This window comes from Manis javanica, chromosome 7 (assembly GCF_040802235.1).
Source record: "Manis javanica isolate MJ-LG chromosome 7, MJ_LKY, whole genome shotgun sequence".
Classification (NCBI taxonomy): domain Eukaryota; kingdom Metazoa; phylum Chordata; class Mammalia; order Pholidota; family Manidae; genus Manis; species Manis javanica.
Window position 1 is genome coordinate 87048624 of NC_133162.1, and position 27898 is coordinate 87076521.

At 43.7% G+C, this 27898-nt stretch overlaps 1 long non-coding RNA gene across 1 annotated transcript in view; it reads left to right on the top strand.

Moving 5' to 3' along the window:
* The window catches only part of LOC140850457 (uncharacterized), a 45738-nt gene extending 18209 nt beyond the window's left edge, over positions 1–27529 (top strand). The window contains exon 3 of the long non-coding RNA XR_012133319.1: positions 25628–27529. This is a non-coding gene — a long non-coding RNA (uncharacterized lncRNA). The remainder of the gene's footprint in view (positions 1–25627) is intronic.
* Positions 27530–27898: the final 369 nt, after the last annotated feature.

Below are 27898 nucleotides of genomic sequence, written 5' to 3' on the forward strand. Positions count from 1 at the left end.
ATACCCAGTTGAGTTTGAATTGAATTTCAGATAAACAATGAATGTAATATGTATTTTTTAGTGTAAGTATATCCCATGCAATATGTAGGATATACTTATGCTAAAAAAGTATTCCTTATTTATCAAAAATTCAAATGGAACTGTACTTCCTGCAACTGTAACTAGGTTATCCTACTTCCAGGTGAGGCTTATCATTGGCCTAATGCTGAATGCAGTCTCTAGAGCTCCACTTGCAGGCTGTGGCTAGATTCAGCTTTGCTCACTAGTTCAGTGGACTCTCCAAAGCTCTTTCTGAAATCAGCCCCACCATCTACACTTGAGGTTACAAATGGTCACTTTGGCAGAATCTTACCAGCTGTGCTTTGTTTGGCTGGCATGATGTTAATTTTAAAAATTAGTGAATTTCTAAAAATCCAAGAGCTTTCACATACAAGTCTAAGTTTCTAACTTTCTTAAAAAATAATCAGATCTGACATGGGGAGCCCTTCGGAGCACATGGCAGCAGTCATAGGAGCTGAGTATTAACACCCCCTTAGGCGGGGTGCACTTGCCAGCTTGCCCCTGTTGCCATGGCTCCCTGTGGTTACATCCTGCCCATGTGATTCACTCTTACCTGTCCTGCCCCTGCAGACATTGGGTTTTGACTCCTGATCTATACCATATGCCAGAAAGTATCCTTCTTGCAATAACACCAAAACCCAAGGGTCTTCAATGGATGGACCCCAGCCATTTCTTTCATTTTATTGCCTCTCCTTCCCAGCCCCTCCCGTGATGCCCAGATACCCACGCACTAATTGGTTATGGCCCCCTCCACCTCACTGCTGGCTCTCCCCCCACTCAGCCTGACCCCTGAAGCCAGTCCATGGGCATGGCTTCCTCCATGGCTCCAGGAAGCCCTCCTGCACCCTGGGAGCCCTCTTTGCATGCACAGAACCACAGGGCCATCTAGTTGAATTTCCTTATTGTACAGATCAAGAAATGGAAAATGTGACTCTTGAGGATTGCACAAACTAAAACTGTGTACAACTGTGACTAGGACTCAGGCAACAGAGAAGTGGGAATTTCTCACCTAACCACATGCCATTCTTGAGGACCCAGCCTCAGTCCTCCTACATCTCTGGGATGGCACAGTGCTATGTGCATAATGAGTTTTCTTTGAGTGATGACTGATTGATTACTGAAACACTCAGTGCCCCTGGCAAAGCAGCTCTCCCTCTGTGGAACAAATTAGCTTTATGCATCTCAGTCTCTAGAGCTTAGATTAGGGGGAGCTCAGTATTATCTTCAAATCATTTAGCAACATCTTGGAACCACTGGACATGAATAAGGATCTAGGAAAAGTACCTCCTGTTGGCATGTGGATAGGAGGGAGGGGAGAAAGCCAGAACCCCGAGGCACTGTGCTAGGGGAGCTCAAGTTTATTTTCTAATTTAAAGAAGGGGTGGGCAAACTACTTGCCTGAAGGCCAAATCTTGCCCATGGCCTACCTTTATAAATAAAACTTTATTGAAACACAACCATGTTTACTCATGTGTGTGTTGTGTATGGCTGCCTTAGTGCTACAAGGCAGGGTTAAGTAGTTGCAACAAAAGTTCTTTGGCCTGCCAATCCTAAAGTTTGTACTATCTGGCTCTTTAAAGAAAAAGTTTTCTGTCCTCTGATGCAAAGCATTCAATAGCCATCAGGAGTGGATGTTATTATCCCCATGTAATATGGGGAACTGATGCTCAGAGAGGGGAGTGTTGCTTGCCAGATCTCACCACCCAAAGTGTGGTTGGGATGGAACACAGCTATCTGATTCCCAAACCTATCATCATTTGACCAAATGCCCACAGGATAAAGTCCAAACTCTCTAGCACAGATCGTACCCACTTGCCCAGCACTTCCCTCCCCTGTGTCCCTAAGGCCTGCAACTTTGAATTCCTTGCTGGTTTCCAAACCACACAACTTTACATGTCATGTCAACTTTGCATGTCAGTGTTATTTACATGTTAGAAATAATGTTTCTGTTCACCAAATCCTCTGTCCTCTTCCTTTAAAAGGGAAATCCTTTCCATGGTGCATCTAAAATCTTACCTCTTCTGTGGAAACTGCTCTGACTTTGCCAGTGTTAATGAGAACCAACATTATTAGGCTGGCCACTTTGCTGTATGTTCTATTTCATCTTTTTATGACAACCCTATGAGGTACCTAGGCACGGATAGTCCCAGTTTCAAGGGGCATGCATAGGCTGAGGGAGGACCTGGGAGGGCTAGGTTCCCAGAGCTAGTCAGGTTTGGACCCAGGATTTGGTCCAGGTCTGTCTGATGTTCAAACTCAGCTGTGACAACCAAGCTCTATGCAGCATCCCTATTTTGCTGTTACTGCTCCTCTGACAGATCTGGCCTTACAGCATTTGCTTAGCCTGGTGTGACAGTGTGTCTGGAGGCCGGGAGCTCCTGGCAGGGGAGAGGGGTGGCAGCAAGCACATCCATTTACAATCGTAACCTGGCACATGGCTGTGACTCAGGAAATGTTTGTCAGGAGAGTGACGGCACCTTGGCTATCCCATGCCAACCCTGAACCTCACTTTTTACTCTATCCATGTTATTTCAGTGGCATTTAGCCACTTGGGGAGAAAAGATCTCTCCAAATTCTGCTCTGTTGGTGCCACTCTCTTTCTGCCTCTGCATGGACTATGTGCAGGGGGCCCATTCCCAGCGGGCACTTAGATTTTCCTTGGTCACTTGGTAGGCATTCCTTTATTAGCATTTAAAAAAGGTTCTTCTGTTTCATGTGTGATTGAGTAAAAGTCTGTAACTGTGCATAAAAGCTTGACTGAAAGTAAAAACAGCAAAAATCTCCTGTTTTTCAGTCTGCCTTCTTCTGGAGAAGTCCCCCACCTCTAGGCAGACAGTCCAGGATGTAAATCCACATCACCTTTCAGCTTTACTCAGACTCAAGAAAGGGAAACGTGTTGAACTCTCCATCCTCACTGATTGATAACAATGCAGCAATGGCAAGAGTAATCACATCCTGACTCTTTTACTGCAGTTGGCGCACTTCAGTTGGCATTTGATGTGATGGGTGCTGGTGTTTAGACAGAGCACTGTCCCCACCCTCCTGTGGCTCACAGCCAACTGGGAACTGCCACGACCCACTAGGAACACTGATCGGGGAGGTGATCTCAGAAGAGGGACTCCCCTGGCACCTGGGGTGGGAGGTGCAGGGAAGGCACTGGGGAGGGGAGATGGCAGTCGACAGCTGGACCTCTTGCATCAGCTGGAGGGTGGTGTGGCCCTGGGCCACTGTGGGGCCGGAGTGAGGGCTAGGCTGAGGGGTGTTTACACCCAGGTGTGCTGGAGCCCAGCCCTGCTCTCTGCTGGCTCTGAACCCGAGGAATGGTGTTGGGGGCTGCCCCTGGGCACACCCACATGCTTGCAGGTTCCCGTGGAGAGGATCTGAAGCCCACTGAGAGGTGGGAGTGCGCATGCAGCCTGATTCCACCCTGCACACACGTTCACTATGCCCTACTAGCTGGTTTAGTTAGGAAGATCATCCTTTCCTGGGACTAAACACTTGAAAGAGATAAAGAATCCTCCTGCTTCTGTTGCCATGCATTTTAAGGGAGGTTCCCAAGAGTGAGCCACCTAAGGCGGGTGTCTGAGTGGCACTGTGGAAAGGTGTGGAATTATCTGCCAGCTTGACAGACCACCCAGCCACCAGAATTTCTACAGAAGGTCTGGCTCTGTACCACAGGAGCCACCTCAGCTGGGCTTTGCCTACCAGTCCCCTCCCAGACGCTGGAAGGCACCAGAACATCCAAGGTAGAGTCAGGGTCTTGGCCACAGGTCCAGGGTGGGCCACGTGACCATCAGCAATGCCACAAACCCTGAAACAGGAGGCTGAGCCAGGGAGCTTGTTTTCTTGCCTCGCTGCTAGACCAGAGGCCCCTGCCCTGTCCCCCTTACAGGGAGTGAGGACAAAGCTGCTTCATGCATATGGCCATGTCTGAATAGTTTATGAGAACCCCAAATGTGTGGTATAGATCGGGTGGCTCACATTCCAAGAGAATAGGAAAGGGTGTAATGACCAGCTGGTGCAGAGCTCTGTCTCTGGCATCTCCCTGTGGCTTTCCCTTGGGTTTGTGGGTGGGGGTGGCTAAGTATTTCTTGTTCAGTATTCCTGGCCCCAGTGATAACAGAGGCTGTGAGTTATGGACACAGCAGCAAATGTTTTTAATCTCCCATGAAAAAAGACCAGTGAGTGTTCAGCACCAGGGGCCAAGGGTGAGGGGGTAAGCAAGCAGCTGCTCAGATCTGGCTGCTTCGAGCTGACGTCAATGTGAGTCAGTCCAGGCCAAGGGCTCCACTCAGGAAGCTTAAAAGTGATACCGAAAACAAATTTGCATTTTTTCCTTTCACAGGAACTCAGCTCCTCTCGGTTCCACTGAGATATTTTCACCAGCCTGTGCAGCTAGCATGTTGAATAAACAGGGCTCGAGGTGAAATTGGAATGCAACCATAGCTTTCGTTGTCTGGTGTCCTTTTAAAATGGATTTGGAGGGATGAATGTTTCCTGGCCCTGGATGAAAATGCTGGCAGGCGCTGACTTTTCTGCTCCTCTTAGGAAATAGTCTGTCCTAAGGTCATTTTAAATGGAAAACAGCCTCAATTTGGAATTTGAGTGTTCTGGCCAAGATATTCATCAGAACTCTAAACTTTGACATCCCATTCTTTTCCCTGCTCCAGCTTAGCTTGCTTAGGGTTGGAAGCCTGCATGGGAAGGGGCTTCTCTGCAAACCCACTCCCCCCATGGTGGAAACTGGGGTGGTGGCAGAAGGAGGGGTAGGATGGCTCTCACTTGTATGGTGTGATGGGAGCTGGCTGAGAATTCAGGCTGACCTTTTTCCTGATGGGGCTTTTTGAAGGGCCTGCACTTCTTTGATCAGGGTGCAGGTGACCCTGTTCTGGGCAGTCACTGTGACTTCTCCCCACATCCCTGGGGTTTACTGCCAGCTCTTGCTGCTGGGGTCTCTGCCCCTCCAGGTGGCCCTGTTGGTCAGGCCCCCAGAGGCCGCCACACTGACACTCTCCTCACTTGGCCCACATCTGTGCTGGCCTTCACACATAGCTTGTCCTGACAGACGCTGGGACCGAAGGTGACCCCAGCCCAGATACTTGCTCCTGGACCCCACTCCAAGGCAGGAGTCAACCTGTATATCAGTTCCCTGTGGATGCTGGGATAAATTAACACAAACTTGATGACTTAAATGAAAAGAAAGAAATGTAGTCTCCTACAGTTCTGAGGACAGAAGCCTGAAGTCAGGTTTATGGGGCCCAAGCCAAGTGTCTAGAAGGCTGAACTCCCTCTGGAGGCTTGTGGGGGGCATCTGCTCTACCTCTTCTGGCTTCTGGGGGCTGCTGGCACTCCCGGGCCGCACTACCTCCTCCTCTGGGTGGTAAGTCTCACTGCCTCCTCTTCTAGGGTACATGTAGTTGAGTTTAGGGCTCATCTGGACAATTCAGGATAAGCTCCCCATCTCAAGATCCTTGATTTAATCACATCTGCACAGATTTTTTTTTTTCCCCCCAATCAGGCCATGCTTACAGGTTCCAGGAATTAGAACCTGACATCTCTGGGCCTCTACTCAGCCCACTGCTGCCTGACCTTCCTCTGGATATCCTGGCGGGAGAGGGCCCCCTACCTTTCTACCCTCAGCTCGAGGGAGTCACATGGTAAACTCTGAGTAGCTTCATAGAAACCCCCAACATGTTTGAGGTGAGGCCCCCGTTTTCAAGAAATATGGCTTTCTCCAAAGGTACTGCTCTCAGAAATCCTCTCTACAAAGTCCTGTCTCTCAACAAGTCAACTCTTTATACTTTCTGGGTGGTGATGGACTCAGGATTGTAGATCTTGGCCATTTTCTGTGAACACCTCTCCTTGCTTTGGAATTTCAGAGCAAAAGTAGCTTGGCACCCAAAGTGTCGCTTTTTAACAATCTGTCACCCGTCTATGAAATTACTGGTGGCTGATGCTGCCTGGGGCTGTGACCTTCGAGGCCTTCACACTGTGGCCTGAGTAGGTTGCCCACATAGGTCCAGGAGGGCTGGAATCTTGCCCACTCTCTGCCTGACAAACCCAGTGCCCAGCCCCAGGAGGCCACAGTCTGTGGAGAGCATGGGGCTCCTATGGCATTCACACCATGGTATGAGCTGCCACCTGGCTTTTCCATGCCCTTCCCTGAAGTGTGATGTGCCCAGTTCTCAGCCAGGACATGCCAGGAGGAGGCCTGGGAGGCACAGCAAAATGACAGTGCAACTCTAGTGACAAATGATGCAGACCCACTTCAGCCTTTGGGTTCCAACTTGCAGTGGGTTTGCTAACCTAGAAATTTCCTGTTCTGTGGGTTAGCAGATGGTCTTTTGAGAAAGGCCCAATGTTTGTATGAACTAAGCTGAGATGGATGAGCTGGTCTGGAAGAAAAATGTATCCCTCAGCTCTCAGAATGTGGGTCTAGCTTTTAGGAGAAAAAATGGAACAGATTTGCTTGCAGGGTTTGAGAATGTTCCTTTTATCTCCTTCCACTTTAGCAGTGAAGACAAGTGGCCTGTCTTTTGGCAGGTGGGATAGGGAATGAATAATTAGAAGACCCAGGCTAAGTTCCCCAAAGCTGGGGTGTGCTGGTTAACATGAAACCCATTTGTTCACAGAGTTACCTGTGAGAGCTGCAGTTTATAGAAGAAACTGACAAATATTACTAAAGATATGTTCAAAATGACAGTCATCAAAGGCTCAGGGATCTACCAGTATACCTTGACTTTTTTTTTTCTGTACTGAAACATTCCTCACCACTCCTTTTTCTCCTTTTACCACCACAAAACCCCCACCAATCACTTGATAGAAAATTTGAGTCTTGTCATGTTCTCTTCCAACTTACCTGTTCTTGGTTCTCAGAGGCTGTAATGTCATTCACTCAGATGAGGGTCTATTGTGAGTGGGCTTGTTTTATTCAGATTATCCTGGAGGGACACTGAGGAAGATTTGGAGATAGCCTCAGCAGCCAGATTTTCTCTAGTGTGGCCAGCCTGAAACCTGTTACCTGTGTTTCAGTTTGCTAGGGCAGCCGTAACACAATACTACAGACCGGTGGGCTTAAACAACAGAAATCTATTGTTTCACAGTCTGGACGCTGGAGGTCCTAGGCAGAAGTGTTGGCAGGGCCAGTTCCTCCTGAAACCCCTCCCCTTGGCTGGCAGACGGCTGCCTGCTCCCTGCATCCTCACGTGACCTGCCCTCTGTGTGTGTGTGCTCATCTGCTCTTCTTGCCAGGGCACCAGTTAGACTGGACAAGGGCCACCCTCATGACCTCATTTTACTTTACTCATGACCTCATTTTACTTTAATTTCTTCTTTAAGACCTTTCCTCTAAAACCAGTCATATTCTGAAGTCCTAGAGCTTAGGGTTTCAACTTAAGAATTTTGGGACACAATTCAGCTTATAAGATGTGGCAACCCCTGATCTGAGCTCAGCCACTCTGGACCTGACTAGGGTTGAATTCCAGGGGAGGAAGAGGGTATGGTCATACTCTCCTGCTCCCAGCCCCTTCCAACTCACTGTGGAAATCCCCGGGCCTCTTTCCTCTGACTGTCCTGCTGCAGCCTCCGAGCAGTCTCCCCTACGGCCCAAAGCCAGGCACAGGAACATCCCTCTCCACAGCTCTGAGTATCCTTCTCTGCTCCTTTTAGACCCACGTTTTCCACAGAAGATCCTTTCTTCCTAGGAAGAGGAACTCTCTCCAATTCCTGCCAACAGTTAGAATCAAGTCAACTGTGCACATTAGGGCTGACATGGGGGAAAAGGAGACACAACATGGCATTGGATGGGGGAGAAGGAAAGTCTGGGGCTGACTACACATGATATGTGACCCTCAGTCTATTATTTTTAGTGCCACCTTATGAAATACCACCTTCACCTTGTTGCTCCTCACTCCTCACACTTTGTAGCTCCCTGTTCCCAGCAGGCAGTGTGGTACAGTGGAAAGAGCACAGGCTTGGGGGCAGGAGGACCTGGTCTGACTCACATATCTGCTGTTCACCAGCTGTGTGGCCTTAGCCTTGGTTGTGTCATTTGTGAGCAGGAACAGTGATACATACATACCTCATAGTGCTGCTGGGAGAGCTATTTGAAATCATGCACGTGAAGTGCCTGATACCTGGTGTTATGCATTGGGTTGTGTCCCCCCAAATTCATACATTGAAGCTCTAACTCCCAGGCCTCAGAATTTGACTGGTTTTGGAGAAAAAGTCTTAAAGAGGTAATTAAGATAAAATGAGGTCATTAGAGTGGCCCTTGTCCAATCTGACTGGTGTCCCTATAAGAAGAGGAGATGAGGACACAGACACATACAGAAGAAAGACCATGTGAGGATGCAGGGAGCAGAACCGCCATCTGCCAGCCAAGGAGAGGGGCCTCAGGAGAAACCAGCCTTGTCGACCTTGCTCTCAGACTTTCAGCCTCCAGAACTGGGAGACAATGGATTTCTACTGTTTAAGCCCCTAGTCTGGATAGTTGTGTTATGGCTGCCCCAGCAAATGAATACAACTGGTATATAAACTACTTTCTTTCCTTCTGCCACCCTGCTCACTGCTAACCCCCAACTAGAGCAGAGTCGGATTCAGCCTGTTGTCTGCTCTGCATGTGCACTTGGCAAACTGAGGACAGGATACACATGGAGAAACACTAAACATAGAATGAAGCACAGAATGAAGGAAAACAAAGATTGTTAGAAGACAAAAAGCACCTTAAAAATTACCTAAGAATTGGCACCTTATAAGAAGACGAAAGCTAACTCTCTGTCATGGTCACTTTCTTGGGTTTTTCTGAAGTTCCTGCTGAGCCTCTGGCCCCATAATTCTCTTGCCCTGGGGTATCATCTTGAGCCTTGTGGCCATTTGTACTTCCTGCTCAGTCCCTGTGCACTAATTCAGGGGAAATCACCAGCTTTGCATCTCTCTTCATTTGTCTAGTTTTTAATATCTTTCAATAAAAGCTTATACTTTTCCTCCATAAAGACTTGTACCATTTTCTGTTAAACTGTACTTCAAAGTATTTTGTTTTCTAATGCTTGTAATGTTTTTAAAAAGTACATTTTTTTGTTGCTGATATATAAAAAATGCAACTGAGTCTTATATTTGGATGTTCAGTTCAGCTATCTTGTTACACTGTTATTAATTCTAGTAACTTACATGTAGGTTATTGGAGGGGATTCCTCTGTAGAAACCATATAATCTGCAAATAATAAGTTTGTTTCTTTCTGTCAAAGCCTCCTACTGTTCATTTCTTTTTCTTGCTTTATTGTGTTGTCTAAAGCTTCCAGTGCAATGCTTGTTTTGTTTCCAGTCTTGTCTTGTTTCCAGTCTCAGAGGAAAAGCCTTCAACATTGCAGTCTCATGTTTGCTATAGGCATTAAAAAACAGAACAAAACATCCTTTATCAGGTTAAGGAAGTTCCTTTCTAGTCCTAGTTTGCTGACAATATTTTTATTTTTGGATCATGAATAGATATCAAACTTTAGCAAAGACTTTTTCTATATCTATAGGGATAATTAAGATTGTTCCTCCTTTAATTTGCTCATATATTGAACTACGTTAATTTGTTTTCTATAGTTAACCCAACTTGCATTTTTTATTTCAGTCCATCTTGATTATTCTATATCAGCATGTTCATACATTGTTAGATTTGATTTGCTAATTTTTAAAAAAAGGATTTTAAATCTAAATTCATGTGCAAGTTTGGCCTGTGATTTGGAGTTTTCCATTTGCCCTCCAGCTGTACTCTCCCCCTTGCTTTACCTTGCTCACTACCAGTGGGGCTAACCCATTGAAAGGTATGGATTTCTTCAACAGACTCTCTTGTTCACATTTGGACTGGGCCAATAGGGAGCTCTGGTAGGAGTCTGGAAGGAGGGAGGAGAGTGAGGTCATCTCAGGCTGGTTGTCTCTTGGTGCATCACTGGTTCTCTCAAAGTGGCCCACTCTATGTTCTTTGGGTTCTGGTAACTTCTCTTTTCATTGATTCTATCTCAGGTACAAGATCTTCTATTGTTCCCCTTTAACTGCAAGTTGTAAATAAATACTTCCCAAAGCATCTTATCTCCTGTGAGGACTTTCACTAATGCAGTCTATAACTCTCCTTTCTCGTAATATTCTTGTTGAGTCTTGCAGTCAAGGGTATGATAGTTTCATAAAAGGAGTTGAGGACTATTTTTTCTTTATATTGTGGAATAAGATTTGTTCCTTGGTAGAACAAATCAAAACTTTGGTAGAACTTGCTAGTGAAACCATCTGTCCCTACTGTCTTCATTGTGAAAAGAGTATTACCTAGCAAACTAAATCTAGTAATATTTGAATTTGGTTTCATTAGTGGTTTTTGGACCATTAATGATATTTTTTTTCTCCTGGAGTCAATTTTGGTAACTTTGAAATGTATCCGTTTGCAAACTTACTACCATTTATTATTTTTACACTGTATTTTTATTAACCCCTTTTTTCTACAACAGTATACTTAAGTCACTTTCAAAAAAGCTAATAAACTTTAGTTTTTAGAGCAGTTTTAGATTCACAGCAAGACTGAGCAGAAAGTACACTGGGTTTCCATATACTGGCTGTCCCCACTGTGCATGTCCCCCATCAGAGTGGCACATTTGTTACAATTAATGAAGCTACATTGACATCATTATCCAAAGTCTATAGTTTACATTAGGGCTTAGTTGTGATGTTCTACATTCTATGGGTTTTAGCAAATGTATAATGGCATGTGCCCACCAGTGTACTATCACACAGAATAGTTTCACTACCCTAAACACCTCAGTGCTCTGCCTATTCACCCCCCACCCACAACTCCTAGCAACTTAATCACTTCTAATTCTGAAGAATTTATATTTGTATCCTTTCTTTTTTTCTTGATCAATCTTGTCATAAGTTTATCAATTTTATTAGTCTTTATAAGACCCAGCTCTAAGCTTTTAAAATCCTATTACATATTTGTTTTCTATTTCATTAATTTCTCCTCTTTATTATTTTTCTTCAAATTTCTTAGTGTTTATTTTTGTATCTTTTTTCCTAAGCTGAACTTAACTCTTTGGTTTCCTGCCTTTCTTCTCTTCTAATATAAGCATTTAAGGTTATACATTTCTATGTAGTCTTATAAGTGGCACTGAAGTTGTATCCTACAAGTTCTTCTATATGGTATTTATTATATTATAGTTTGATTGGAATATTTCTCAATCTCCATTTTGATCCATGAGTTATTTAGAAATGTATTTCTTAATTTCTAAACATTTTAAGTTTTCTATTTGTCTTTTTATTATTGAGTTCTGACTTTATTGCATTCTAGTTAAAAAAATATGGTTTGTAAAATACCAATCTTTTGAAATTTGTTGAAACTAGTTCTATGGCTGCATATGTGGTTAGTTTTCATGTGTTTGTATGTATTTTAAAAAATGTGTAATATGTTTAAGATCAATTAGATCAAGCCTGTCATTATGATGTTAAAATATGCTGTATGTTTTGTGACTTTGGTGGTTTTGTCTCTTCTTGTAGTTCATTCTATTTTTCCTTTATATATTTTGAGTCCATGTTATGAGGTACAAGTTCAGAATTATACCTTTTATCATTATGTACTGGTCTATCTTTAGACAATTTTTTTGCCTTAAAGTCTATTTTAATTTCTATTAATTATTATTATATTAATACATAAACTTTCTCTTTTTTTAGGCATACAGGGAACAGTGCTTTTTATCTTCCTACTTCCAACTCTTTCTGTATTCTTGTATTTTAGTTGTATCTCTGATAAACATTATAAGGCTGGATATTACAATAATCTGGCAATGTTTGTCTTTTAACTGGAGCATTGGTTTGTTTGCCCTCATTGTAATTACATGTTCTGGATTTTTTTTTTTACCACATTTTGTGATTCCTGTTTGTCCTGCATTTTTTTCTTTAAATTTTCCATCTTTCTTGACTTTTTTTGGATTGAATGAGTATTTTTTTCATATTCCATTTATTTCCCTCTATATGCTTTGATGTTGTATTTCTTATTTCTTTCATTTTAGTAGTTAACAATGTGATTTTAACATGTAAAAGTTAATTACTATCCTTACCCTCTTCCTGAATAACGCAGACTTTAAAACACTCTCTCCTGGTGTATGTGCTATTATGTCATGTATTGTAGTTCTGACTTGTTTTATTTTAACTGCACGAATTGAAGATAGTTATTATTATTTTGTACTATCAATTTTTACTTAAATTTGCTCCCATTACCATTTTGTCTCTTCACTGTTACTTCTTGCATTCAGATCTTCCTCTTCTGGGATTATTTTGTGTCTTTCCGAAGTAAGTGAAGGTCTGCTTGGTGGCAAATTCTTTCAGTTTGGGTTGTCTGAATGCCTTTTTCCCTCTCCTTCTTGAAAAGTAATTCCCATTTTTATTGGGCATACAAACAGGAGTGAACTGAATTTCTTTCCATCTGTTGAAAGAGGAATGGCATTTGGAAACAACTGCTTTTGATCATTTGTGACTTTCTTGGTCAACGTTAAATGTCTATTCCTACACATGTCAGAAGTATATTTTTCCCAACTTTTTTTTTTCATACAGTAGCTGGAATACTGATTGCAATACTGATTTTTTTTCAAAGATATTTTTTTCACAATCTCTTCAAAAATGCAACTCTGCATTTTATGCAGTTGAATATTTTAGGTTCCATTTGTCACATTATGACAAGGTTTTATCTATTTTCTCTGTAGCTTGTTTTTTTCATTATAAAGCTTTTATGAACAGAAATTATTAATTTTATTGTTATTAAATGTATCAATTTTATCTTCCATGGTTAGCATTTTCTTTTAATGTTCTTAAAGAAATGCTTCCTTGACCTAGGTTAGACCTGAATTTAACTTAAAACTTTTTTGAAGAAGTTTTGTAGTTTTGTTTTGAAGCTTGAGTAATATTTCATTATATTTTAAGCTTGAATGATATACAATACTTTCTTTATTCATTAATATCTTGATGGGCATTTAGGTTGTTTCTACATCTTTCTCTCTCATTGCTGCAATGTTGTTCTAATTTTAAAAGGAATATCTAGAATAATATTTGTTGGGAAGTATTTTTAATTTAAAAATTTAACATTTTTAACTGTGGTAAAGTACACATAATATAAAATTTTTCCATCTTAGCCATTTTTAAGTGTGTTGTTATGCAACCAACCTCCAGAACGTTTTCAATTTTGTACAACAAAAACTCTATACCTATTAAAAAACCACTCCATTCTCCCCTCCTTGCAGATCCTTGCAACTACTCTTTTACTTTCTGTCTCTGTGAAAATTTGACTACTCTAGTTACTCTTATAAGTGGAATCATACAGTATTTGCCTTTTGGTGACTGGCTTATTTCACCGAGCATAATGTCTTCAAGTTTCATTCATACTGTAGCATGTGTCAAAATTTCATTCCTTTTTAAGGCTGTGTATATATCCCATTGTATGTGTAGACCACACTTTGTTTATCCATTCATCTGCCAATGGGCACTTAGGTTGCTTCTACCTTTTGCTCTGTTATCCACAGTGCTCTTGGAGACCTTGTTTTCAATTTCTTTGAGTGTATACTCAGAGGAGGAATTGCTGGATCATATGGTAATTCTAGTTAAAAGTTTTTGAGGAACTGCCATACTGCTTTTCACAGTGACTGTACCATTTTACATTCCCATAAAAAATGAAAAGTGTTTCAATTTCTCCACATCCTCACCAGCACTTGTGATCTTCTTTTTTTTTTTTTGATGGTAGCTCTCCTAATAGGTGTGAAGTGGTATGTCATGCAGTTTCAATTTGCATTTTCCTGGTGATTAGCGATGTTGAGCATCTTTTCATGTGTGTATTGACCGTTTGTATATCTTCTTTTAGAGAAATGTCTATTACAATCCTTTGCCCATTTTTTAATCAGGTTGTTTATTTTTTTGTTGTTGAGTTTGTAGGAGTTCTTTATACATTTTATTAACCCCTTGTCAGATATATGATTTGCAAATATTTTCTCCCCATTCTATAGGTTGCCTTTTTACTCTGTTGATACATACATTGGGAAGGTTGTGATACATTTCTCTTACCAGTTAAGGAAGTTCTCATTTACTTCTAGTTTGCTAAAACATATTTATGAAATGCTTTTTTCTGTATCTATGGAGATGATAGATGAGATTTTTCTCCCTTATTTTTTAATGTAGTGAATAATATTAGTGGATTTAAAAATATTAAACTATTCTTGAATTCCTGGGATAAACTCAATTTTGTCATGGTATGTTATTTTTTTTTACATGCTGTTGCATTTGGTTTGCTAATATATGTTTATGATATTTTGCATCTTTATTCATTAATTAAATGGGCTTACAATTTCAATTTCCCATATTGTTCTTGTTTAAATTTTGGTGTCAAAATTACATTAGTTTCATAACTGTGAAGTTGCAGAGTTGTCCCTCTTTTCCTATTTCTTGGAAGAGTTGTTTTAGATGTTTTTCTTCCTTGAGTTTAGTAGTAGAACTCTTTTCTAAGCTGTTTTGGAGTAGTGTTCTCCTCACTAGAAAATTTTAGCTACTGCTCTAATTTTTTCAGGTTTTATTCTTTTGTAATGGTTTTGGTAATAATTTTTTTGTAGGACTGTATCATTTTTATCTAAATTTTCAACACATCTGTACTTTCTGTTGAGATGATTGTGAAGTGTGGTATTCCCTGGGCACCTAGCTGAAACTCAGAGAGGGCAAATGGTTTAGGATGGTCAGAAATGGGCGTTTTGGAAACAGACCTGTCTGGGGGCCGCTCAGGCTCTGCTGCTGTGAGCTGTGTGAATCTGGAGGTGCTCCTTCCCCTTTAAGAGCCTGATTCTCCTCACCTGTAAAATGGAGATAATTATCCTTGCCTCATACTGCCTTGTGAGCCTTCAGTGAAATAAGCCATACAGTGCTTGATTCAGTGATTGGCACATGGGAAATTCTTAGTAAAAAGTATCTCTAAAACAACTCACTCTTGATCCTCATACTATGTCTAGGGCAGTGATTCTCAGCCTGGACAGAAGGTTAGACTCACCTGGGAGCTTTGAAAAACCCCATGGCCATGGCCCAGGCCACACCCAGAACAGTTACAGCAGATTCAGGTTTGAGGTGATTTCAGCGTGCAGCAAGGCTGAGACCTTCTGTGAAGCCTCGTGTGGAGGACAGCGGTGCCAAACCCTGTGAGATGCATAAGTTTCTGACATCTCAGCTCACCTGCCACATGCTGGTCTCATAGGGGCTCCCTAACCCCTCATGTGATGACATTAGAAGAGGGATTTGGGGAGGTAATTAGGTCACGAAGGTGAGGCCCCCAAGGTGGGATTAGTGTGAAAGAAACAAGAGAGATGATCTCCCTCTCTGCCACATAAAGACACCTGGAGAAGGTGGCTGTCTACAAGGCAGGAAGAGCACTCTCACCAGAGCCCCACCCAGCTGGACCTTTACCTTGAACTTCCAGCCTCCAGAGCTGTGGGAAGTAAATGTCTGTTGTTTAAGTCACCCAGTTTTTGGCACCTCTGCTATGGCAGCCCATGCTAAGACAAACGGGTGGGCAAATTGAGCCAGAGGAGAACTTTCTCCTTGCCACTGACCCCAGGACCCAAGCTTGTCCTCGTCTCAGTGGGTACATCTGTGTGGTCTGCTTGGGCAGCCATAACAAATGGGCCTAAATGACAGAAATTAATTTTCTCACAGGTCAGGAGACCAGAAGTCCAAGACCAAGGGGTTGGTATCTTTGGTTTCTTCTGAGGCCACTCTCCTTGGCTGGCAGTCAGCCATCCTCTCCTAATGGCCCCACGTGGCCTTCCCTCTGTGCATGTCTCCTTGTCTTATGAGGACACCAGTCAGATTGGATTAGGGCCATATTAATGACCTCATTTTAACCTGTTTACCCCTATAGACCCTGTTTCCAAAAAGAGCCACATTCATTCAGAGGTACTGGGGGTTAGCATTTCCATGTATGAAGTTTTAGGGACACAAATTCTGCCCAAAACAATTTCCTTAAATACTGAGTGGGGAAATTGAAGCACAGGGCTAGGTATATAAGCAACTTGTAAATAATATTTGTTGGATTGAAGGCATGCACAGGAAGGGATAGTAGTGAGTAGGGTGTGTATGGCTTCTTCCCTAACTCACACAGTAGATTTGAGTTGGCACCCAGCTTGGGGGAGACACCCTGAGGTCTGTAGTTTGGAGACACATTTTAAAACACATTGTCATTTGCTTATTGTTTCCTTCTAAAATAATTGATGAAAATACCAGCATCAAAATAGGATAAACCTTATATCTCAGTTTAATCTCTAGTACACCAATCATAATCTATTATTGTTATTTTGTAAATGTGTCAGTTGAAGAATTAGTATGTCAGAGCTACGATTCAGATAGCCCTGGGACAGTCCTTCTTTTGTGCTGGTTATTATAAGAAGGTTTTTACTGAAAACCTATATTTTAAAATTTGAGTTAGTCCCTTTATATATTCATTTTTCTATAATTCATCCTAAAATAAGCAATGGACTTCACACAAATTGATGTCTTCCATCTCCTCATAGGTCTACTTCCCCTTATATTCATGTATTGAGCACCTATTTTGTGGTAAGCCCTTTGTTAGACTCTGTCCCATGGTCTATTCCTGGAGAAACTCCTTCTCGTGGGCCACCAGGCAGGTAAACTGGTGACGGTGATGTACTGTGAGAAGGGCTACAGTCATGGCCAGCCCAGGACACAGTGGGAATGCAAAGGAGGATTCCTTCTCTCAGACTGGAGGCTTTAGAATGAATAGAATATTAGGACCTATCTGAAAAATCAGGGGCTTTGGAGTAAGACTGGGTTGACTTGGTTTGAAACTTGACCTTTGCACTTAACACACTGTGTGATGCATATTTCTTCACTACCCTGAGCCTTCAAGTTTTATCATTTGTATAGCACTGTGCTCCAATTCAGCAGAAAACAAATGTCTGTTGAATAGATCCTTGCTGAACATAGGACAGTTGGAAATATGTGCACTTTCTCTCCAGGCAAAACTATTCGAGTCTTTTGCTTCTGTGTAGAATTGTGGTGGATGTGATATACCAATGAAAATAACCTCTGGAGAGGTTAAGTGGCTGCTTTAAGATGGAAGACATTTTTAAAGAGCCAGGCTGTGCAGTCTGAGTGAGGAGCCCCCCAGCTGTGGGCGCCATCGTCCCTGACCAGCCACGTCTTCCCCTGACGAGGTAAAGTATGCGAGAGCCTCTCCCCAGCGGTCAACCAGATGGTTTCTGATCAGAGTCCCTGCAAGTTTTTTCTGGATTTATGAACATTCTCAAGTGAGAAAGTGCTGTGTAGGCTGGAAGGAATCCCTTCCTCATGGGGCCTGCTGACTTTCAGAAGTGAGCCTCCAGGGAGAGTGGTGGGGAATGGGGCAGCCAGCCAGAGCTCTATGCACGGCAGACATGTCCAGGCTCATGGTGACAAGAAAGGCACCAGGTGAAGGCAGCAGCTGTGGGAGATGAGTAAGAGGAAAGGGCAGGCTGTCTGGGGTGAGAGGCTGCTGCAAAAATAACCTGCATATGGGCTGGGTGATGGCCACAAGTCAATCTCCTGGATTTAACAGTGACCTCCTTCCCTCCATGACCCTGTGGCTACCCCTCCTGTCCATCTTACTGGAGCACACCATAGTTTTGGCAGCTTACCACAGAAAAGTAGAGATGGGGAGATTGTGTGTGCAAGAACAATAGGAACAAAGGCTGCTTTCCGGCCAGTGTTTGCATGTATGCTTCATAGTCTAAGGGAATTAAAAACAAAACACCCTCAGTTGTTTGACTTATGCTGCATGACTAAGGCACTGATTTATGGACAGGGATGGAACTTCACTATGGGTTCCAGTGCCTTCAGTGGACCAAGAAAGGAAGACTTGTTCCCAAACTCCCTAGTCCATATTGGGAAGGGCTGTCATCACATAAATCATGGGGGCCATGTAGGGGGTGTGGCTACAGGAGCGCTGGACCCAGGAGGGAAGCTGGCTCAGGAGAAGCAGAGGGGCCTGGTTGCTCGTGGCCATGATGACCCACTTAACCAACACCCTCCCACCCCCCAGCTCAAAGATACCCATTCTCAACAGAGCTGGAGATGTCCAGTGGCTGCTCTTCAGGGCCCTGGGGGTCTCCTGCAATTGGGTGACCTACCAGCTTTGCCTGACCCTCGATTCTGGTCTTCCAGGACCCAGCTAGAGTTAGGTGCTTTCCATCCTGTCCCAGAGGTGCCCTGCGAGAGGATTTGCTCCTGATATTCAGCTGGCACCTTTCTTTTCTCTCCATTTCATTCCCATTTATCCTATAGTATGAATACTCCCTGGGGCCCACTGAACAGTCCATCCTCTCCTCCCAAAGGCATGATGTGGTCCAGCTCTGGCCATGTTCTCCCAATGCCATTACTTGCTTTTCTAGCTCATTAATCATCTTTGTTGCTTTTCTCTGAGTTGTTCACTAGTTTCCTGGACAGAGGAGCTCAGAGAAGCTGCTGCTTTCACAGGCTTAGTGCAGAAGAGGGTTTCTCTGTCTTGGTCACAGAACAGTTCCTATCCTCTGGGAGGGGTGGCAGGGGTGGCCGTGGGGCAGTGACAGAGTGCTTCCGGGGCTCTGTGTAAGCCGGGCAGGCTGGGACTCCTTCCAAGCAAAGGTTTTACAGTTTTTCAGTATTGAAAGGGCTTCATTATGAAAAGGAGGTCTCTCACCTTACAAAGCAGGCCCATGCTTTGCTTTATAAGGGACAAAGGAAACAGTGTTGAGAGGAGGCCGAGGACACTGATTCTGAGGGAGCAGTGCAGCAAGCATGCTGACCTGTCCCAGCTGAAGCCCCAGGCCAGACCCTCAGGCCAGAGTAGGAGGATGGAGAGAGCATAGGGCCTGCCTTGTTTTATAAGTGAACAAAGTGAGGTTATCTACCCTTGCAGCAGGATGGAGGTCTAGTGACAAAGCCAGGGCCTCGGGGTCAGAGAACTGGGGTCAGCTCTCACTAGCTATGAGATCCTGGCAAGTCCTGTGACTCCCTCGGTTCTTAACAACTCAGCAGCAAAGATGGAATGATGACAATAAATCCTGTGGAAAGGTGGTTGTCCCCTGTCATCTGTCCTTGGCTTGGGGTGGTTTCAAGTGTGCCAACCTGGCCCCCCAAAACAGGAGTGGGAGCTCTTCCTTCCATCCTCACAGGGGCTCCCGGGTTGTGCTAGGGCTTACAGGTATCTGGGGTGCTGGGGGACATCTGGCCCTGAGGTGGGGGCACCAGAGGCACTGGCAGAACAGTGATCCTACTCAGGGGAAGGTGCCAAGATCTCACATCCCAGCTGGGCAGTGGGCACCTGCGGGGCAGGCTGCCTTCCTGTCTCAGTGCTGGGCTTGGCTCTCTGGCCTGACCACCAGGACGAATCTCAGGTGCTCTCCTCGTGCTGTTCCTTATCCCCTGGCATTGCTTTTAGAACATCCAGGACCTCTGACCACCTATGGGCCCTCGGGCCAGGAGGCTGAATCCTTTCCCCCATCTTAGCCCCCCTCCCTCTGCTGCCTCCCCAACCCACAACCCCTGATACATGTTCTCTCCTGCCCACCAAAGTGGCACCTTAGGGCCACAAAAACTTGATTACCTTCTTGAAGGATGAGGAGGCCCTGGGCCACAACAAGGCCAGGGAGGGGAGGGTTTTCATTCCTTCCAAATGCCTCCCCTGATCCAAAGAAAAACAGAAGGGCTTCAGGCTAAAGGCATGTACGTGTGTGTCAGATCAATTTGTGCCACACATGGCTTTTGTGTGAATCAATTCAGATAATATATGTAAGAATGCTCTTAAGCACAAAAATGTGATGCACGTATGAGTTGTCCTTATTTCTTCAGTATGAAAACACCTATAAGGAACATAGCTGAGAGCCCTGGTCCCTGTCTCTGCTCGGCATTTGTCAGGAATTTGTAGGGCTAGTCACAAAACAACTGTGACCTGCCTCTGAGGGGTGGGTGGGTGGGTAGTAAAAAGGAAAAGTGTCCTTTTATAATGTAGGTCCTTGCTGGCCACAAGCTGGTGGTGTCCCTTTTGCCTGGGCATGGAATTGATGCCCATAAAAGAATCCCAATGCTCTACAACTGACCAATAACTCAAGGTTGTCTAAACATTGTTTTTGTGCTCAATGTAATTGTGTTGCTTCATTGAAGGAGACCTTCTTCTAATACTCAGAAATCTTTGTTATTTAGAGGTGTAGACATTTTTTATGGCATTGTTTACTATGGGATTTGACTTGCAGGAGAGAAAAAAAGACTTAAGTTCCTATTAATGTTGTCTTAAAATTCTATTTTCTCCTCTCTGTAGTTTTTAAAGATTTGTCTGCAGTATCTGACCGTGATATCACAACCAGTCATTTCAGAGCCAGGCTCAACTGGTTTCTCCCAACCATGCCTTTCTTTTAGGTAGTCTGCTTCTCCTGGGGCATGATGGGCTCAGTGTCTAGACTGGGGATTCATGGTGGCTTTTCCGCACCACATACTCCGCACTTCCCCCAACACCAATGCCTGTGCCCAGTTCCCACAGCCGTTTCTTGAATAAATATGCTCTGTGTCTACAGCAGACTCTTTATCCCCTGAATGCCCAAGGAAACTGATTCATCACACTGAGGTTTCTGTCTGGGAACTGCTTCCAGACAACTGTGCCCTGGCCTGCATGTGGGGTCTGTGTTTGGGTCTGGGCCTTCTCTGCCTTTGTTGTGCCTCATGTGACCTCCCTCTGGGATGCAGTCCCTGCCCCTTTCTGTTCCAGTAATCCACACAGTTCCATACCCAGCCTTAGGTTTACTGCAACAGAAATTCTCATCAGTCAGTACAAGGTGATGCTTGTAAAATCCTGCTTAGGTGCTCAGGCATGTGTGACTCTTCTCGAGTCAAGCATGTGCAGGCCAAAGGGGGATTCCGTCGGTGTAAATACGAATAAACTGGGGCAACTGGATTTCCAGTCATTTGGTTTCCTGTCTCAAGTTGGTGTTATTCAGCAATCTTGGTGGCATTTTTAGGGGCTTTGATGGTGAAGGAGAAGCATTTCTTTCCATTTAGGAAAATAACTACTCAGTTCAGTCTGGGATGAATTTTCTTTGTCCAGTTATTTCCAATCAAATGCCATTGTGAAGAAGCCACTGAACTCATTAACAACTCTTTTGTTATGTTTTTGTGTTTTTTTTCAATGTTCAGAAAAATATTTTGTCCCTTCAAGAAGTCCTGACAAGAAATTATAGAGGACTAACAGGGAGGGACCAGGTTGTGCACTGGAGATGGACCATGCATCATGGGGGAGGGCTGCTGACAGATTTAGAAGCCATGCAGTAGAGAGGGAGACACTGTTCTCTGCTTTGTAGAGTCAGGATGTTATATCAAGTAAAGACTTCTTGGTATATAGTGGGGCAGCTGAGAATTCAGATGGGGTAGGGGGAGATAGTGCAAGACACGCACAGGTCAGCAGAGGAGCGTTAAGGAGGCAATTGATTCTTTCAACAAGTAGCTGGTAACAGGCTTGGGAAGAATAGCTCAACACTGAGAATATGTCTCAGGCAATGTGGCAGTACACAGCTTCAAAATTCTCTGATTGTTTTCCAGAAAGAGAGAGAGTCTATGCCCCTCTTCTTGACAGACTTGAGGCTTCTTTGACCAGTAAAGTGTGGCATAAGTAAAACCATCCAACTCCTAATGAGGGGTCTCAAAGGCAACGCAGCTGTGTTTTTCTTGCTAAGACAATGCTCTTGGATTAATGTAACCAAGAAGTCTGACCACACTGCTGCTGCCTTGCTGTGAGGAAGCTAAGCCACATGGAGGGGACACATGTACACTTTTGGTCTGCAGTCCTAGTCTTTAAGTAGCTGAGCCCAGGTGCCAAATTCATGAAGGAACAACCATTTGGACGATTCTAGACCTTAGCTGTCAAGTCATCCCCCACCTTTGGGTCTTCCCTGTTGAGGCCTCAGACACTGCAGAGCACAGACAAGCCATCCTTGCTGTGTGCACTGTTCAAGTTCCTGACCCACGGATCTCTGTGCATAATAAGATGATGATGTTAAGCCACTAAATTTGGGGGTAATTTGTTAATGTGGCAGTAGAAACAAGCAGGCAACCTGTAAATGGTGGAAAAATAAGCATATGAAGGGATTAGAGAGTGAAACAAGTGTGGGTGGGGGCAGATATTTTGGGTAGGATCTCAGAAGACTTCTCTGAGGAGCTGACATTTAAGGAGAAAGTTGAATGATGTGAGCATGCAGGCTCACATCTTGGGGGAACAGATCTTGGTCATAGGGAACAGCAAGTCGAAACAAAGGCCCTGAGATGGGAATGAGATTATTCAAGGGAAAGCAAGATGGTCTATGTGCCTAGAACTAAGGGAGTGAAGTGGCAGGGATGGGAAATGAGAAGGAGCCTCATGTGGAGCTTTCATTGGCCATGATGAAGGATTTATGTTCTATTGTGAGCTGATGTGAGATTTTGAACAAGGGACTATTCTCTACACTCACTCCCTCATTGATTTTGTCCAAATTCATGACTTCACATAGCTGATACATTAAAGATTTCAAATCTGTATTTCTAACCCAGACCTCAACTCTGAATTCCAGATTCTTTAAATGGCCACCTACTCAGCTCTCCATGTGGATTTTTATTAGAGATTTAAAATGTAATATGTATAAACTACTAGCTTATTCCCTGCCTCAAACCTTCTTCCCCTACTCAATATTCTTAAATGGCAGCCCTATACTTCTAGCTGCTCAGTTCATCTTTGACTCCTGTCTTTCTCTCACATCCCTGCTGATCCATCAGTACTACTGTGATGAGTAAAGTGTGGGGGAAGCACAACTTCTGATGCTGGGTCACAAAAGGCAATGCAGCTGTTTTGCAGTTCTGCTTCCTGTCAGTTCTCCCTGCTTCCATCATCACCTTCTTTCCATCTAATCTCCTGGCACAGATGTGATTGTTGAAAAGTCTAATGACAATCTGATATTATTTCCCTTATTAGTTGCTTTTTTTTCCCCCTGGATGTTCATGGGGTTTTATATATTTTTTAAGGTCTAGAAATTTTTACCAGAATATATTCTGGTATTACTTGTTCTGAGTTGATTTTGACTTTATATATGTACCTTCAATTTTTTAAAATTAATTTCAGAAAATTTTCTCAAGTTACAGTTTTTAATTTTGGTTCTGTACCTTGCTTTGGCTTTTTGATTTGGGGATCCTATTATACACATGTTGGATCTTTGTTGCCTATCTATATTTATTACTTTCTCTGAAATCCCTTTTCATCCTTTCTTCATTTCTTTTGACTTAACTTTTGTCCTTTACATTTTATGTTTCTCTTAAGGCATTGTCTGCTAGAGTTAGGCTACATTTATTACTACTATAGTCTGTTTCTACTCACAACACTTCTGACACCAAATGTGTGGGTTTTCCACACAAAAACAATTCTCAAATTTTCTGTGGACACCAATTGGATATCCTTGAGTTTAATTCATTCTGACACTAACTACCCAGAGTTAGTGCAGACCCCACAGGTTAAGGGTCAGTCCCACAAGACTGCTTCCTACTTCAGATGCCTTTTTCAGATGGCCCTTTCATTTGCCTCCCTTTATCTCAGACAGCTCTAGCCCTTCAGACCTTCACTATCAACCCTTGAACTCATTCATTATTTGATTGGGCAAAATCATCCTGGTTTCAGCTACTGTACTCAGATTTGCTCTCTTCGCTTTCCCTTGAGGGCTTGTTTGGTATTTTGGGATTTTCAGGTTTGTCAGGTGCCTGATCCTCTTCTTTCCTTCCCTTTGTACAGAGGCTAATACTGCACAGGTCTTGTATTTGTTGGTGGTTTGTCCCCACCCACTTATGTATTGGGATCATGAGATACTTTGTCAGTTAGTTAATATGTGGTTTCCATGAATTTTTGTTTTTGCTATTCTGTATTATTTGTACTATCTACTTTTTTTCATGGTGGAAGTTTGGAAGATTCAAATATTAAGCTATAGACATTCTGGAATCTTCTTCAGTCTATATTTAATACATTATGCAGAATGGTGCTGTTAAAATATACATCAAATCATGTTACCACTTTGACAAAAATGCTTTAGTGGCTCTCTGTGTCACTAGAGCAAAAAAAAAAGTCCATGCATTGGCTTACAAGGTGCTATATAATCTGACTTTCTCCACCTTTTTTCCCTGTTACCTCTCTGAACTCATCATATACTACTGTCTCCCTTGCTTATTACACTATAATCACACTGGCCTCCCTTCTATTTCTGAAGCAGGCCAGGAATGGTTCTGTTTTAGGGTCTTTATACTTGCTATTCCCATTGGTCTTTATTCAAATGTCACTGTCTCCTTGAAACCTTCCCTGGACATCTTATATAAAATTGTAGCCCCTCTCAACATCACCTACTCCTATCCATCTTTCCTGCCTCATTTTTTCCTCGCATTTATCACCACATATTTATTAATTTACTTATTAATTATTTAAATGTCAACTAGAACATAAATTCCATGATGGTAGATACTTCTGATAAAAACTAAATTATTGTATAGAATGAGTGAATATATTTCAAAAATTTCTCTGTGGAGAATGGGAATATGTAAGATGACAGAATTGCTACTGCAATTAAATAGGCAAGAGTTTGTGGTGGAAGTGGGGACAAACAGTTGAATTTGTGACCCTTTTGAAAGGTAGAACAGACAGACTTGTTAATTATTGACCTCTTTGGTAGGTGCTGCTTATTTGTTGAATCATTTAATGAATTTGTTGAATTGATGAGCCATTGTAACGTGGGCATGAAATGACTTCCTTGTAGGCTGATCACTGCTCCTGGTCCCCATAAAGTGTTAGTTGGTTTTTCATTGAATAATCTGCCTAGTGCAGGTAGGGGAAATTCAAGAGTATCTCAGGGAGAAAATATTTTGGAGGTGGGGCTAGGTAAGGCATTGCAGTAAGAATTTGCAGCACAATAAATTGGTCTAAGGCTTTGTGACTTAATTATTACTTTTCATGCTTTTATGAGTTGGGAGGGCAGTTTTTCTGCTGATTTTGCCTGGGTTTACTTAGATGGCTTCATTCAGCTGCAGGCTCAGCTGGACTGGAAGTTCATCTTGGGATGGCCTCCCTTACATGTTTGGCAGCTGGTGAGCTGGTGCCGGCAGTCAAGTTGGGGACCTTTCTTCTCCATATGGTCTCTCCCCTTCCAGTAGGTTAGAGCAGCTTCCTTAGATGGTGGTTCCAGGGTAGCATTTCAAGAGGGTAGCAGTGGAAGCTGCCAGGGCTAGCCCTGGAAGTCATATTCTGTTACTTCAGCTAAATTCTACTGGTCAAAGTAAGTCACAGGCTACCCCAGATTCAAGGGAGAAGGGGAGCAGACTTGAACTCTTGATGGGAGTAGCATGTAAGTCATTGCCAAGGTGCATGCTTACCAGGATAGGAAAAATTTGTGGTCATATTTTGCAATCTCCTACAGAAAGATGCCAATGGTTATTGAGTGTTAACTACATTCCAGGGACTGTGTAGGTATGACACATACATGATTCTGCTTAATCCTCACAGCAATCCTGGGAGGAAGGCCACTGAAGAAATGGAGGACCCAGGACAATATACAGATTCTTCAAGGAACACAGAAACAGCAAGGGGAAGACTGGTAATCAAGCCTGTTTTCAGACTCTACAAGCCTGTTTTTTATTTTGATTAAAAATTTATCTTCCTCTTTATCACTGATACTGATCATACATCTGTGGTGAACAGAAGAGGCATTTGGTTGCTCTGCCAAGCATTTTTTTCTCCCCTGCTCTTTTTGGCTCTTTCACAGATTTAATGAATTCCTCACTTTCTTTGGGAATTTTTTTTTTTTTTGGTCACATGCTTAATAGTTAACATTTGCTGAGTAGTTACTGAACAAGAGCCACAGTTTTGTTCGTGGCAGACCCTGCTCTCTCAACACGGTGTTCTTGGTTGACCAGGCTGATTTGGGTTGCTGGATTGATTAATGGTTCACTGTCCTACCAGACTGACCCTCCTGTCCTTGATATTGTCAGGAGATATTCTTTGCTGCAGATTCCTGCCCCTGTGTAGGCAGCTCTGAGCAGGCCGGCAGAAGCTAGGAGCCCAGGTGGCCTGAGGAGTCCTTTATCTTTGGACTGTGGCCACCAGGTAGTGTCCTGGAGAAGCTGGGGCTGCCACTCAGCATTGGGCATTCTCCCTCCTGGCTAGGAGACAGGGTGTGCTCGGGTGGATTTACCATCTGGCCTCCACATCCTAGTTTCTTAAGGGGAAAGATGAGCCATGGTGTCGCCTTTCTGGGTAGGAGATGAAGGAGCACTGACCCACGTGATGCTCGGCCAGTTCACCTGGTCCAGGTGCCCAGCTCTGCCCCAGTCAGAGGCTGCTGATGGATGAAAGCACATTATGATAGCAGTTTTTTCATTTTCTGCTGACCGCTTGCCTTGGGATGTTCTGTGGTAATCCTAACACACTTTCACTTGCACAGCCCGGTGAGAATCTAGCAAGGCAGTGAGGAAGTTCACATTGTAGAGATAAGGAAAGTGAGGATGTTGCTTGGTACTTTGCAGCCACCCCTTTGGAGCCTGGACTCAAGCTCAGGTCTATCCTTTACATTCCACTTTTCTGCCCTAGTCCTGGGCTGTCTCCTGAAGACTAGGTGAGAGGATGTGGACATTAGGGAGGAATCTGGGAGCAGGGCAGGAACAGATGTCCTGGCACTCCCTCCAGTATCTACTAGTCATGCCTGGGCACCGGCAGCTATGATGTAAGCTCAGCATTGTTCAGCGATGGCTGCCTTCACCCTGTGGGTGGGACCGCAGTGCGGGCTGGCTGGGGAATCCCAATGGTGACAACACAGCATCCTTTTGAGCTGACGCCGCAGCAGAGGCCCCACATCAACTCCAAGCCTGACAGCATCTCTGCAAATGGTGTGAAGGGACAGGGGACGTCAGAGCCCTCCTGTAAATCACCTTCACAAAGGCTCTTTGTGGTTGATTCAATGATGACTCATTTATAATCTGGTTTCAACATTGTGAGTCAAAATGTACCACTTTCATTAAAAATAACATTCACTGGGGTCTAACGGCTTTCTTTTTTCTGTTTTTTACTGTAGTGTGTGGTTTCTGGATGGGAAGCTGTCAGATAGCAGGTGAAGCATTCAGAGAGACTTGAAAGTGATTATGCATGCCTTTACAGACTCTTAACTGTTCAAGGATTTGACTGAACAAAGATATCCAATACCTACTGTGTGTCCTGTGGCCTTCTGAACTGAAAGGTGTGCATAGTCAGTGTGAGCCAGTGTGAGTGTGTGTGGGAATATGCATGCTGGGTGCCCAAGTGACAGGTGGAAGGTAAGGTGTCTGCTCTCTGGCAGATTCTAGTCCACACACAAATCCAGAACTATTGGGGTCGCTTAGGAAGCTTGTTAAAATGTGAATTCCTGGGCTCAGACTTCTGTGGTGTGGCTCTGACTAATTCCTTAGGAGATTTTGAGACAGAGTACGGTTCAAAGCCTTGACCTTGGGTGAGAGAGGTGGGAACTCTCTGTAAGTAGGCCCTCTGTGTGAGTGGGGGAGCAGAGGAGAGGCAGGCTGACTGCAAGACACACAGACTGGTCGGAGAGGTGAGAGAAGAAAAGGCCAGGGTGCAGGTGGGGAGGGGCTGTGGAGGCACCAAGGGTGAGGTGGACCCCCAGAGTCCCCATGGGGAGTATACTAAAACCCCCTGCTTTATTTGAAGCACCCACAGTCTTTCTGGCTTGGGAACCAAAACTTGGGCATCCCCTATTTCCCTGGTAAAAAAAAATAAAACATACAAAAA